The sequence below is a fragment of the Hyperolius riggenbachi genome, chromosome 9 (genome assembly GCF_040937935.1).
Source record: "Hyperolius riggenbachi isolate aHypRig1 chromosome 9, aHypRig1.pri, whole genome shotgun sequence".
Classification (NCBI taxonomy): Eukaryota; Metazoa; Chordata; class Amphibia; order Anura; family Hyperoliidae; genus Hyperolius; species Hyperolius riggenbachi.
The window spans coordinates 41,978,031-41,988,816 of record NC_090654.1 but is presented as its reverse complement, the minus strand read 5'-3'; positions in this window follow the sequence as shown (position 1 = coordinate 41,988,816).

Sequence of the window (10,786 nt, the reverse complement as noted above, 5' to 3'; positions counted from 1 at the left end):
GGCCCTCGTCAGTGGTGGCATGAAATTCCTGCTCCAACTCCAGCTGTTCCTCCTCCTCTTCTTCGTCATAGCTGCTGGGGCCAGCGTTCCCTGAGGCGGATGGCCTGATGTTGGTACCATCACGCTGATCGTTTTCTCCTTCAGATTCCCCCAGTTGCATCATGACAGCTGTTTCCTTGATTTTTAACATCGACCTCTTCAGTAAACACAGCAGTGGTATGGTAATGCTGACTGAAGAGTTGTCACTGCTCACAAGCAACGTGGATTGCTCAAAATTTTGGAGGACTTGGCAGAGGTCCAACATGTTGGCCCAATCGGATCCACAGAAGCTTGGCAGCTGGCCGGATGCGCCTCGGTACTGCGCCGTCATGTACTGGACCACTGCACTCTTCTGCTCGCAAAAGCGGGCTAGCATGTGCAGCGTAGAATTCCAGCGCGTAGGGACATCACACAGCAAGCGATGGTGGGGGAGATTGAAGCGCTCCTGCATCTTGGCGAGTGCCCCCGAAGCAGTACTGGAATTTCTACAATGTTTGGACACTCGACGCACCTTCAACAGCAGATCGGGCACGCCTGGGTATGTCCTCAGGAACCGCTGAACTACTAGGTTCATCACGTGCGCCAGGCAAGGGATGTGTGTCAGCTTAGCCAACCTTAAAGCGCGAATGAGATTACTCCCATTATCACACACAACCATGCCCGGTTTCAGGTCCAGCGGTGCCAGCCACAAATCCGTCTGTTCCTTTATTCCCCTCCAAATTTCCTCCCCTGTGTGCTGCTTATCCCCAAGGCAGATTAGCTTCAGCAACGCTTGCTGACGCATGCCAACAGCTGTGCTGCACTGCTTCCACGATCCTACTGCTGCTGGGTTAGCGTTTCCGGATGAGGTACAGCTTTGAGATGCGTTGGAGGAGAAGGAGTCAGAGAGGTAGGTGCTGCTGTTATCCAGTGGGAGGGACGGCGGTGCAGCTGTTTGTGGCGTGGGCAACACCCGTGCCGTAGCAGGTGAGGAATCGCTGCCAGGCTCCACAAGGTTCACCCAGTGCGCGGTAAGGGAGATGTATCTACCCTGGCCGAACGCACTCGTCCAGGTGTCAGTGGTGAGGTGAACCTTGCAGGCAACGGCATTCTTCAAGCTTCGGGTTATTTTGCTGACCACGTGCTCATGCAACTCAGGCACTGCAGAGCGTGCAAAGTGGTAGCGGCTGGGAACCACGTAACGTGGGATGGCCACTGACATCATGCCCTTGAAGCTGTTTGTCTCCACCAATCGATATGGCAGCATTTCGCAGGCCAGAAGCTTGGCTATGCTGGCTGTTACTGCCACGGCCCGGGGGTCATTTGCTGGCAATTTCCTCTTGCGCTCAAACATCTCCGACACAGACAACTGAACCGTAGCGCTGCACACGGAAGGGCTGTTGGTTGTTGTGTTTGATGAACACTGGGAGACCTCAAGAGCACTACTCCGGAAAGTGACAGTGTCAGCGTCGTCTGATGTTTGTGAATGTTGTGAACCACGCAATGGCTGGGCTACTGCTGCTGCTGAGGCGGGTCTGGTGAACCCAAGGGAGGCAGTGTTGTTTCTGGTACCCTGTCCTGACGCGTTTGCCCAAAGAGTGGGATGTTTGGATAGCATGTGACGGCTCATGCTGGTGGTGGAGAGGTTGTTAATATTTTTCCCCCTGCTCAGGCGGGTCTTGCACACCTTGCAAATCGCCATGGTAACATCCTCAGTGCAGTCTTCAAAGAAAGCCCAGACTTTGGAGCACCTGCCTCCTTGCTGGCGATTTCTGTTTGCTCCTCTTTTGCCTCTCACTTGAACTTCCACGCTTGTGGTGCCTGAAATTGCGCGCCGCCTACCTTGTGGCACAAGGCGAACTCGTGCAGCAGTGTGTTCTTCAACAGACTCATCTGTGCTGCTGCTACGACGGCGATGTTCTCGTTCACAAACAAAATCTGGGTCTCTGTCCACATTGTCCATACCCTCCTCTTCCATCTCCTCAAACTCGTCATATGTCATTGTGGGCCACCGCCGTGGAGTAGAGCTCCCCACAACAACCTCTGCGCAGCACACTCCAACGTCGTCTTCCAGATCTTGTCGGCCGACCTCCTGCAATTGCAACCCCTCCTGCCCAAATTGCTCTGGGATTTGGGTTTCCGAGTCCTCTTCGGACTCGCCTCGTATTTCAGTGCGCGGTACATTTCCCACAGTTAACGGTTGTGAATCCAGGCACAACATTTCTGGCTGTTCCTCCATTGACCTTTGAAAGGTGGAAGTTTGTTGGGCTGGGAATAGCTCCTGCGAATACCCCATTGTGTCCTGAGGTAATTCATCGGACTGGTTATCTGGCAGTTGTGTGCGTGGTGTCGCTGCCGGTTGTGTCAGCTTTGTGCCCACTGGCTCCTTGTAACTGGCTGAGGACTCGGACCTCGTGCGTGATGTGCTGGTGCTGCTTAACCCACTGCTGGACGCTTGAGAGGTCATCCAAGTAATTATCTGGTCCTGTTCTTTTGGATTTGTGAGGGTTGTTGTCCTGGACAACATGGGTGGTATTGAGTGGGTTTTCTTGGGTGCTCCCCTGTGGCCTGTACGTGAACCGTCAGGGGAAACACCTCTTCCCTTGCCCCTCCCTCTTTCACCGGATTTCTTCCTCATTTCACTTATCCTTACAGTACACGCTGACTGGCAGCAGTACAGTGGCAGTACAGAAATGCTATACAGTACCACTATTCCCAGCAGCGACACAGAGCACAATGCTATACAGTGACGGGTGAGCGGTGTACCACTATTCCCAGCAGACACAGAACAGTGAACAGAATGCTATATAGTGTGGCTGAGCGAGCGGTGTACCACTATTCCCAGCAGACACAGAACAGTGAACAGAATGCTATATAGTGTGGCTGAACGAGCGGTGTACTACTGTTCCCAGCAGACACAGAACAGTACACAGAATGCTATATAGTGTGGCTGAGCGAGCGGTGTACCACTATTCCCAGCAGACACAGAACAGTGAACAGAATGCTATATAGTGTGGCTGAACGAGCGGTGTACTACTGTTCCCAGCAGACACAGAACAGTACACAGAATGCTATATAGTGTGGCTGAACGAGCGGTGTACTACTGTTCCCAGCAGACACAGAACAGTGAACAGAATGCTATATAGTGTGGCTGAGCGAGCGGTGTACCACTATTCCCAGCAGACACAGAACAGTGAACAGAATGCTATATAGTGTGGCTGAACGAGCGGTGTACTACTGTTCCCAGCAGACACAGAACAGTACACAGAATGCTATATAGTGTGGCTGAACGAGCGGTGTACTACTGTTCCCAGCAGACACAGAACAGTACACAGAATGCTATATAGTGTGGCTGAACGAGCGGTGTACTACTGTTCCCAGCAGACACAGAACAGTGAACAGAATGCTATATAGTGTGGCTGAGCGAGCGGTGTACCACTATTCCCAGCAGACACAGAACAGTGAACAGAATGCTATATAGTGTGGCTGAGCGAGCGGTGTACCACTATTCCCAGCAGACACAGAACAGTGAACAGAATGCTATATAGTGTGGATGAGCGAGCGGTGTACCACTATTCCCAGCAGACACAGAACAGTAAACAGAATGCTATATAGTGTGGCTGAGCGAGCGGTGTACCACTATTCCCAGCAGACACAGAACAGTGAACAGAATGCTATATAGTGTGGCTGAGCGAGCGGTGTACCACTATTCCCAGCAGACACAGAACAGTGAACAGAATGCTATATAGTGTGGCTGAGCGAGCGGTGTACCACTATTCCCAGCAGACACAGAACAGTGAACAGAATGCTATATAGTGTGGCTGAGCGAGCGGTGTACCACTATTCCCAGCAGACACAGAACAGTGAACAGAATGCTATATAGTGTGGCTGAGCGAGCGGTGTACCACTATTCCCAGCAGACACAGAACAGTGAACAGAATGCTATATAGTGTGGATGAGCGAGCGGTGTACCACTATTCCCAGCAGACACAGAACAGTAAACAGAATGCTATATAGTGTGGCTGAGCGAGCGGTGTACCACTATTCCCAGCAGACACAGAACAGTGAACAGAATGCTATATAGTGTGGCTGAGCGAGCGGTGTACCACTATTCCCAGCAGACACAGAACAGTAAACAGAATGCTATATAGTGTGGCTGAGCGAGCGGTGTACCACTATTCCCAGCAGACACAGAACAGTGAACAGAATGCTATATAGTGTGGCTGAGCGAGCGGTGTACCACTATTCCCAGCAGACACAGAACAGTGAACAGAATGCTATATAGTGTGGCTGAGCGAGCGGTGTACCACTATTCCCAGCAGACACAGAACAGTGAACAGAATGCTATATAGTGTGGCTGAGCGAGCGGTGTACCACTATTCCCAGCAGACACAGAACAGTGAACAGAATGCTATATAGTGTGGCTGAGCGAGCGGTGTACCACTATTCCCAGCAGACACAGAACAGTGAACAGAATGCTATATAGTGTGGATGAGCGAGCGGTGTACCACTATTCCCAGCAGACACAGAACAGTAAACAGAATGCTATATAGTGTGGCTGAGCGAGCGGTGTACCACTATTCCCAGCAGACACAGAACAGTGAACAGAATGCTATATAGTGTGGCTGAGCGAGCGGTGTACCACTATTCCCAGCAGACACAGAACAGTGAACAGAATGCTATATAGTGTGGCTGAGCGAGCGGTGTACTACTGTTCCCAGCAGACACAGAACAGTACACAGAATGCTATATAGTGTGGCTGAACGAGCGGTGTACTACTGTTCCCAGCAGACACAGAACAGTACACAGAATGCTATATAGTGTGGCTGAACGAGCGGTGTACCACTATTCCAAGCAGACACAGAACAGTGAACAGAATGCTATATAGTGTGGCTGAGCGAGCGGTGTACCACTATTCCCAGCAGACACAGAGTGGCAGTAAACAGAATGCTATATAGTGTGGCTGAGCGAGGTACACAGAGTGGCAGTAAACAGAATGCTATATAGTGTGGCTGTGCAAGCGGTGTACTACTATTCCCAGCAGACACAGAGTGGCAGTAAACAGAATGCTATATAGTGTGGCTGAGCGAGGTACACAGAGTGGCAGTAAACAGAATGCTGAGCGAGCGGTGTACTACTATTCCCAGCAGCGACACACAATGACTGGGGGGGACCCTGGCTAGCGTGGCTGGAGCGCGAACTACCCTGCCTGCCTACCCAAAGCTAAACCCACAGACAAATGGCGGAGATATGACGTGGTTCGGGTATTTATTTACCCGAACCACGTGACAGTTCGGCCAATCAGAGCGCGTTCGGGTCCGAACCACGTGACCCGTTCGGCCAATCACAGCGCTAGCCGAACGTTCGGGGAACGTTCGGCCATGCGCTCTTAGTTCGGCCATATGGCCGAACGGTTTGGCCGAGCACCGTCAGGTGTTCGGCCGAACTCGAACATCACCCGAACAGGGTGATGTTCTGCAGAACCCGAACAGTGGCGAACACTGTTCGCCCAACACTAGTTTTAAGCATGCCAATGATTTTTGGATCAAATCCAATCTATCTTAAATATGGTAGAAAAGGTCACTGTATCCTGAATAATAACCAGTGATCCCATCCAGATCAGCTATCCATAAGATATGAAATGTTTATAACATTGATTTATTCACTGTTGGGGTATAATAAAACATGATTTTTGTTTTTAGTTTGCCAAATATCCCAGTAAGTCTGTGATTAGTTAGCCAACAGCACCTACAAAGGGTGAAAGCCAGTATTACACTTGGGTTAAAGATTAGTCACAGAAAGCTCCCATTGATCACTCCCACTGCCCAGTGATAGGCTAGAAGATTTAATCTCCTGGGCAGGACCATAGGTAGTGAGGGGAATAAGATGAGAGGGGTCATTCAATGAGAGAGAGAATCAGACCATCAGGAGAGCTGAGCAGACCAGGACATAGAGGATTCATGCCATCTGAACACAGCCACGCCTAAAAGGAACACGCCCAGAGGCCATCTTGGTGACTATATTTGAAACCAGTTCTGATTTTTCTTTTTAAGCATATGGCTTATCACAGCACAAATATCTGAACGTTTGATTTATTGACCATTGTCTTTCTTAAGTTTATAGTCATTTATAGCCAAAGGGAGTGCGTTCTTCCAGTGCACAGGAATTACTCATTCCGCATATTTGATAAAACCCATTCAGTGGGTATATTTTTCTTTAGATTGACACAATCAATCGTTCAAGAATCGCTGACTGTGAAATCCATAACTTATTTTTCTTTTTTGGATAAAAGCTAGACCTTTCAAGCTACCTCCTCTAGATATTTTGATACTTTGCCGCAGCATGTGCAAGCCACACCTAACCAAGTTTAGGACGACTCAATAGATATTTTATTCCAAAATTATATGTATTTTACCCGCCTGCTCTGTGTAGTATCACGGGCCAGCGGAGGTTAAAGTATAGACAGTGGGAAAATTCCTGTCACTTATAGTTGATTGCATAGCGATTGTGGGGCAACGCCCAGTCGTCAGATCCACTGAGTCATCCTAAATTTGTTATATTGAATGGTATAGCTGACATCAGCCAGTTTATTTTGGGATAGCGCATTTTTGATTTTGGACTGCGCAATTTTGATTTTGATAGCCACCATTTTGTTTTTGATAGCCACCATTTTGTTTTTGATAGCCACCATTTTGTTTTTGATAGCAGCCATTTTGATTTTGATAACAGCCATTTTGTTGTCGTTCAATTCATCCATTTTGTCTCCAGAGACCCTGTGGTAAATTGAGTAACAGGGCCGACGGCCATATTTGATGAGTCATAACTCTGCACTGTATTTGAGTTGACTGCTAATTGGTTTAAGCCTTTTGTATTGGTGAATAAGTATAATAACATTTTGATGTTTTACTGAAATTATTATCCAGCTCATTGCTTATTATAAGAATGACCTTATGAGTTTTGTTTTTATATCAAAAGTGCAATATTATATTGTTTTGATATTGTAATATTTATTCGATATTAAATTGATATTTTTATAAATTGGTCCACATTTATTTGCATGTTTAAACCAGTACTGTAAAACCTCGGAAAACAAGCTCACACAGTTAGGCGTATGTTTGTATTTTAGCTCCTCCTATTTTCCCAGGAGCATTACATTTACATTTTTGATTTTATATTTATTTTTAAACAAGTTATACAAACATTGACAAAACGCCCGACATAAGAATTGGAGGCCCTAGTGAGATCCGTTTACTTTCCATTACTGGTTTAAACAGTGTAAAAACGTTTTATTGAGCTGGTTTTATTGCATTGGCTATTGAATCATGAGTGCTACAGGTAGTGATTCAGAACTGCATTTGGAACAGACGTTCCGAAAAATTGTGGAATTTATATTTATACAACTGAAATATAATGAGGAAGTAGATGAATGGATAAGCGGAATGAGGAAAAGTATAAAACAGGAAGCTGATCATATATTTCAATCTAAGGGTCTGGTGGATCATTATCTTTCATGTATGACCACAATAACCTCGGATTCCGAACTGAAGAAGAGGTTGTTAGGCGCCCTACCCTCTGTTCTATATGGGTTATTAGAGGTAGATATCCTTGCACAGTCTAGAAAAAAAGAGATTGTACAGTTGAGATCCCAATTGCAAGGAACAGAGGGAGACGTCCAATCATTGAACTCCCAGTTACGGGATGTGGAATCAGATCTTCAAATTATAAGGGCTGATAGAGACCAATTAATGATTAATATTTCAGACAGGGAGGTAGCGATCAAAAGTCTGGAAAGAGACGCCGAACGGAATCGTGAAGCGCATCGCAGACTTAAACAGGATTTTGAAGAACTACAACAGCAGTACTTCAAAATCCAACAGGCAGGTAGACTCGATAGATCATCCAGCCCTTGCCCGCCAATACTCACTCCATATGACCTAAAATGGCAAGGCATGTTGGATCGTATGGAGACGGTATGTAAGACTATGAATACCATAATCGATGACAGTACAAGGGTCCCTAAAGATCAACATTTGGATTCCTCTCCAGAGAGAGATATGCAAATGAGGGCCCCTAGGTATGATGATTCCCATAAAGGTCACGACTCCCTTGCTGATATTGATTCAGATGAATTGGAGGCTGAGGAGAGAAAGCGAGAATCCAGCCCTATCCCAAGAAGGGGGAAAGGTACGTATAGGGGGGAGTCAAATAGGGGAAATAATCAATACCCCCAAGAAAAACAGAGCTCGGCCAGCATCATAAAATTCTTAAACACCGCTGTGCCAAAGTTCACTAAAAAGGGTTCAGCGCAAATAGCATCCCACATGGAGTTGTATGAATCCACTATGAACTCTTTAAATCTGTCTGAAGCAGACAAAATCAGATTTCTCCCATGGGTTTTTGATGACAGATACCGCCACCATTTCACCTCATTTAAGGAGCGAGGTATCATTAGATGGCAAGCAGTTTCACACGAAGTGAAGCTGGAGTTTGGGCCGTATCGCACTATCTCAGAAGCAAAACGAGATGTGTATCGACTTACTTGTCGACCCGATCAGAGCCCCCGAGAATTCCTTTCTGTGCTAAAAAACTCTTACAGTTTGGCATATCGGAATCCTAACTGGGAGTCTCTTGATTTTAAACAGGCATATTACGATGCATTGCCTACCCAAATAAAGTTAAGCATGGCCAATGAGTTAGACTTCGGAAACTCCCTAGAGAAAATGGTTACCTCAGCGACACTGCTGTTCAATATCAGTGGGAGTTCCAACGTAAGTGGGAGGAACACCAGAAAGTACCCAGAGCACAGAGTAGAAGAAACCAAAGTGAAAGCGGACCTAAACCTTGAATCCCAACAGAAGAAAATACCTCCTGCAAAAGTACCTATCCAGCAGGGCCAAAGACAGCAACAAAACCCTAATCAAAACAGACCACAAAATCCTAAAGGGTCAGATAGGGATAGCTCAGGCTCTGGAAACCAGGTCTACCGTCCTCGGTTCAATCGCAGGTATCAAGGATACCAGGGTTACCAAGGAAACCAGGGTAGTCAAAGGTATAGAGGTTACCAGGGATATAGAGAACCCCAGGGGTACAGACGTCCCCAAAGATATAGACAATGGGATAACCGACCCAGGCAGCAGTGGGAAAGGAGACAGCACCCACCTAATTCACCTAGGGGTAGATCACCACCTAACTCACCTAGGAGTGGATCACCCGCAGGGAACAGATATGATCCCAGGAACCAGAACCCTCGCCGACCTAATAGGTTTGATCAGCTTGTTGATCAAGTGAACAAATTGAGTGACATGATGGGTAAGTTGGCTCAGGGATCTGCAGGAAGACAGCATGAGGATTTTTTTAGCTGGGGAGGCAGGGCCCAGCTCTGCCAATTAAAGGAAACCGAGACAAATCACTGCACGGAGATGGATATGGCAGTACTCAATACGGTTAATGAAAATGATGTACAATGTACCGACCTACCCCAGGTCGAGGAAGGGAAGTCTAATGTTCTCGATATTTCAACACAAATATGTGATATTGTGTCATTTTTGCCAGAGACCAGGTAAAGGAAAGGAAGTTCCTCCCTTCATGGAAGGGCCCATATCCAATCACTGATAAGTTGTCTCCTGTGGTTTATAAGGTTAAGATCCCTAAGGGGGATGACTTTGTTGAAAAATGGGTGCATATTAATCAGTTGCGTATATGTCACCCTAGCTCACAGTTGCGGAGAATTGAGCAATCTGGAAATGTGTGCTAACAAATTATTTTTCTCCTGACAGGTATACCTAATGATGTGTTAATCTCTACTAGAATCCATATGGACACAAAGATTCCAAGCCGGCGCAAAGATGCCCCACCTGATGATTGCCATCCTTTACGCAGTCCTAATCTTGGGGAAGAGTGCCGAGCCACGAATGATGCCAGATCCAGCATCCGTGATGTTACCGGATACCGCGGAGTTCATCATGACCAGATAGATGTTCCTATCCCAGAGGGTCCAGATGAGCCTAAACCCGCGATGTGTCGTTGAATGACGAGCTGATGTATCCGAGGTCCATTTGATGGAGATGCAAGTTGGATATCTGTTGCACACCAGATACTCACAGGAGTGAGTTGTTCAAATCTTGAAGCAGATCCGGAAAATCCTTTTGTTTGAACCAAAGGCCAAAGCAGTTCATCGCTGTTACAGTCGCTGTTTGCTACCTTTGCAGCAAGAAGAAACCTGTTTGTTTGCAGCCGGAGTATCATTTGCCAAGTCTATTTGTCTTGAAGCGTGAAACATGAACTTCAATGTGATGAAGACAATGTTTTAAAGTCCATTTTTCCCTTTCATACTTGGATTACCAATACAAAACATAAAGTTTATTCACAACGCGTTCCCACGGGAATGAAGCAACGAAAAACGTTTAATAATCCTTGTTGTTCTTTCCAGAAAGTTCACACGTTGTGAAACGTTCTGGAAAAAAGGGGGATGTGTCGAGATTTCCATATGGCGGAATATCGTTTTTCCGATAAACTGAACTGTACATGATCAAATAGGAATAAAATCTAATATTTCCTTCCCCTAAGGTACAGAAGACAAAGACTTTCTGATGTATGGTGATTCTGATTAATATAGGTGCATTGAATATTTAGGAATATATATATGGCTTATTTTAATATTGCCAAGTAATACCGAATTGCACAGTCTGTGCCCTCTAGAAAGATTAGTTGGGAATAACAGGCAGTCAGCTGCTGTAATATTTGCAATAGGTAATCCTATGCAACTTGC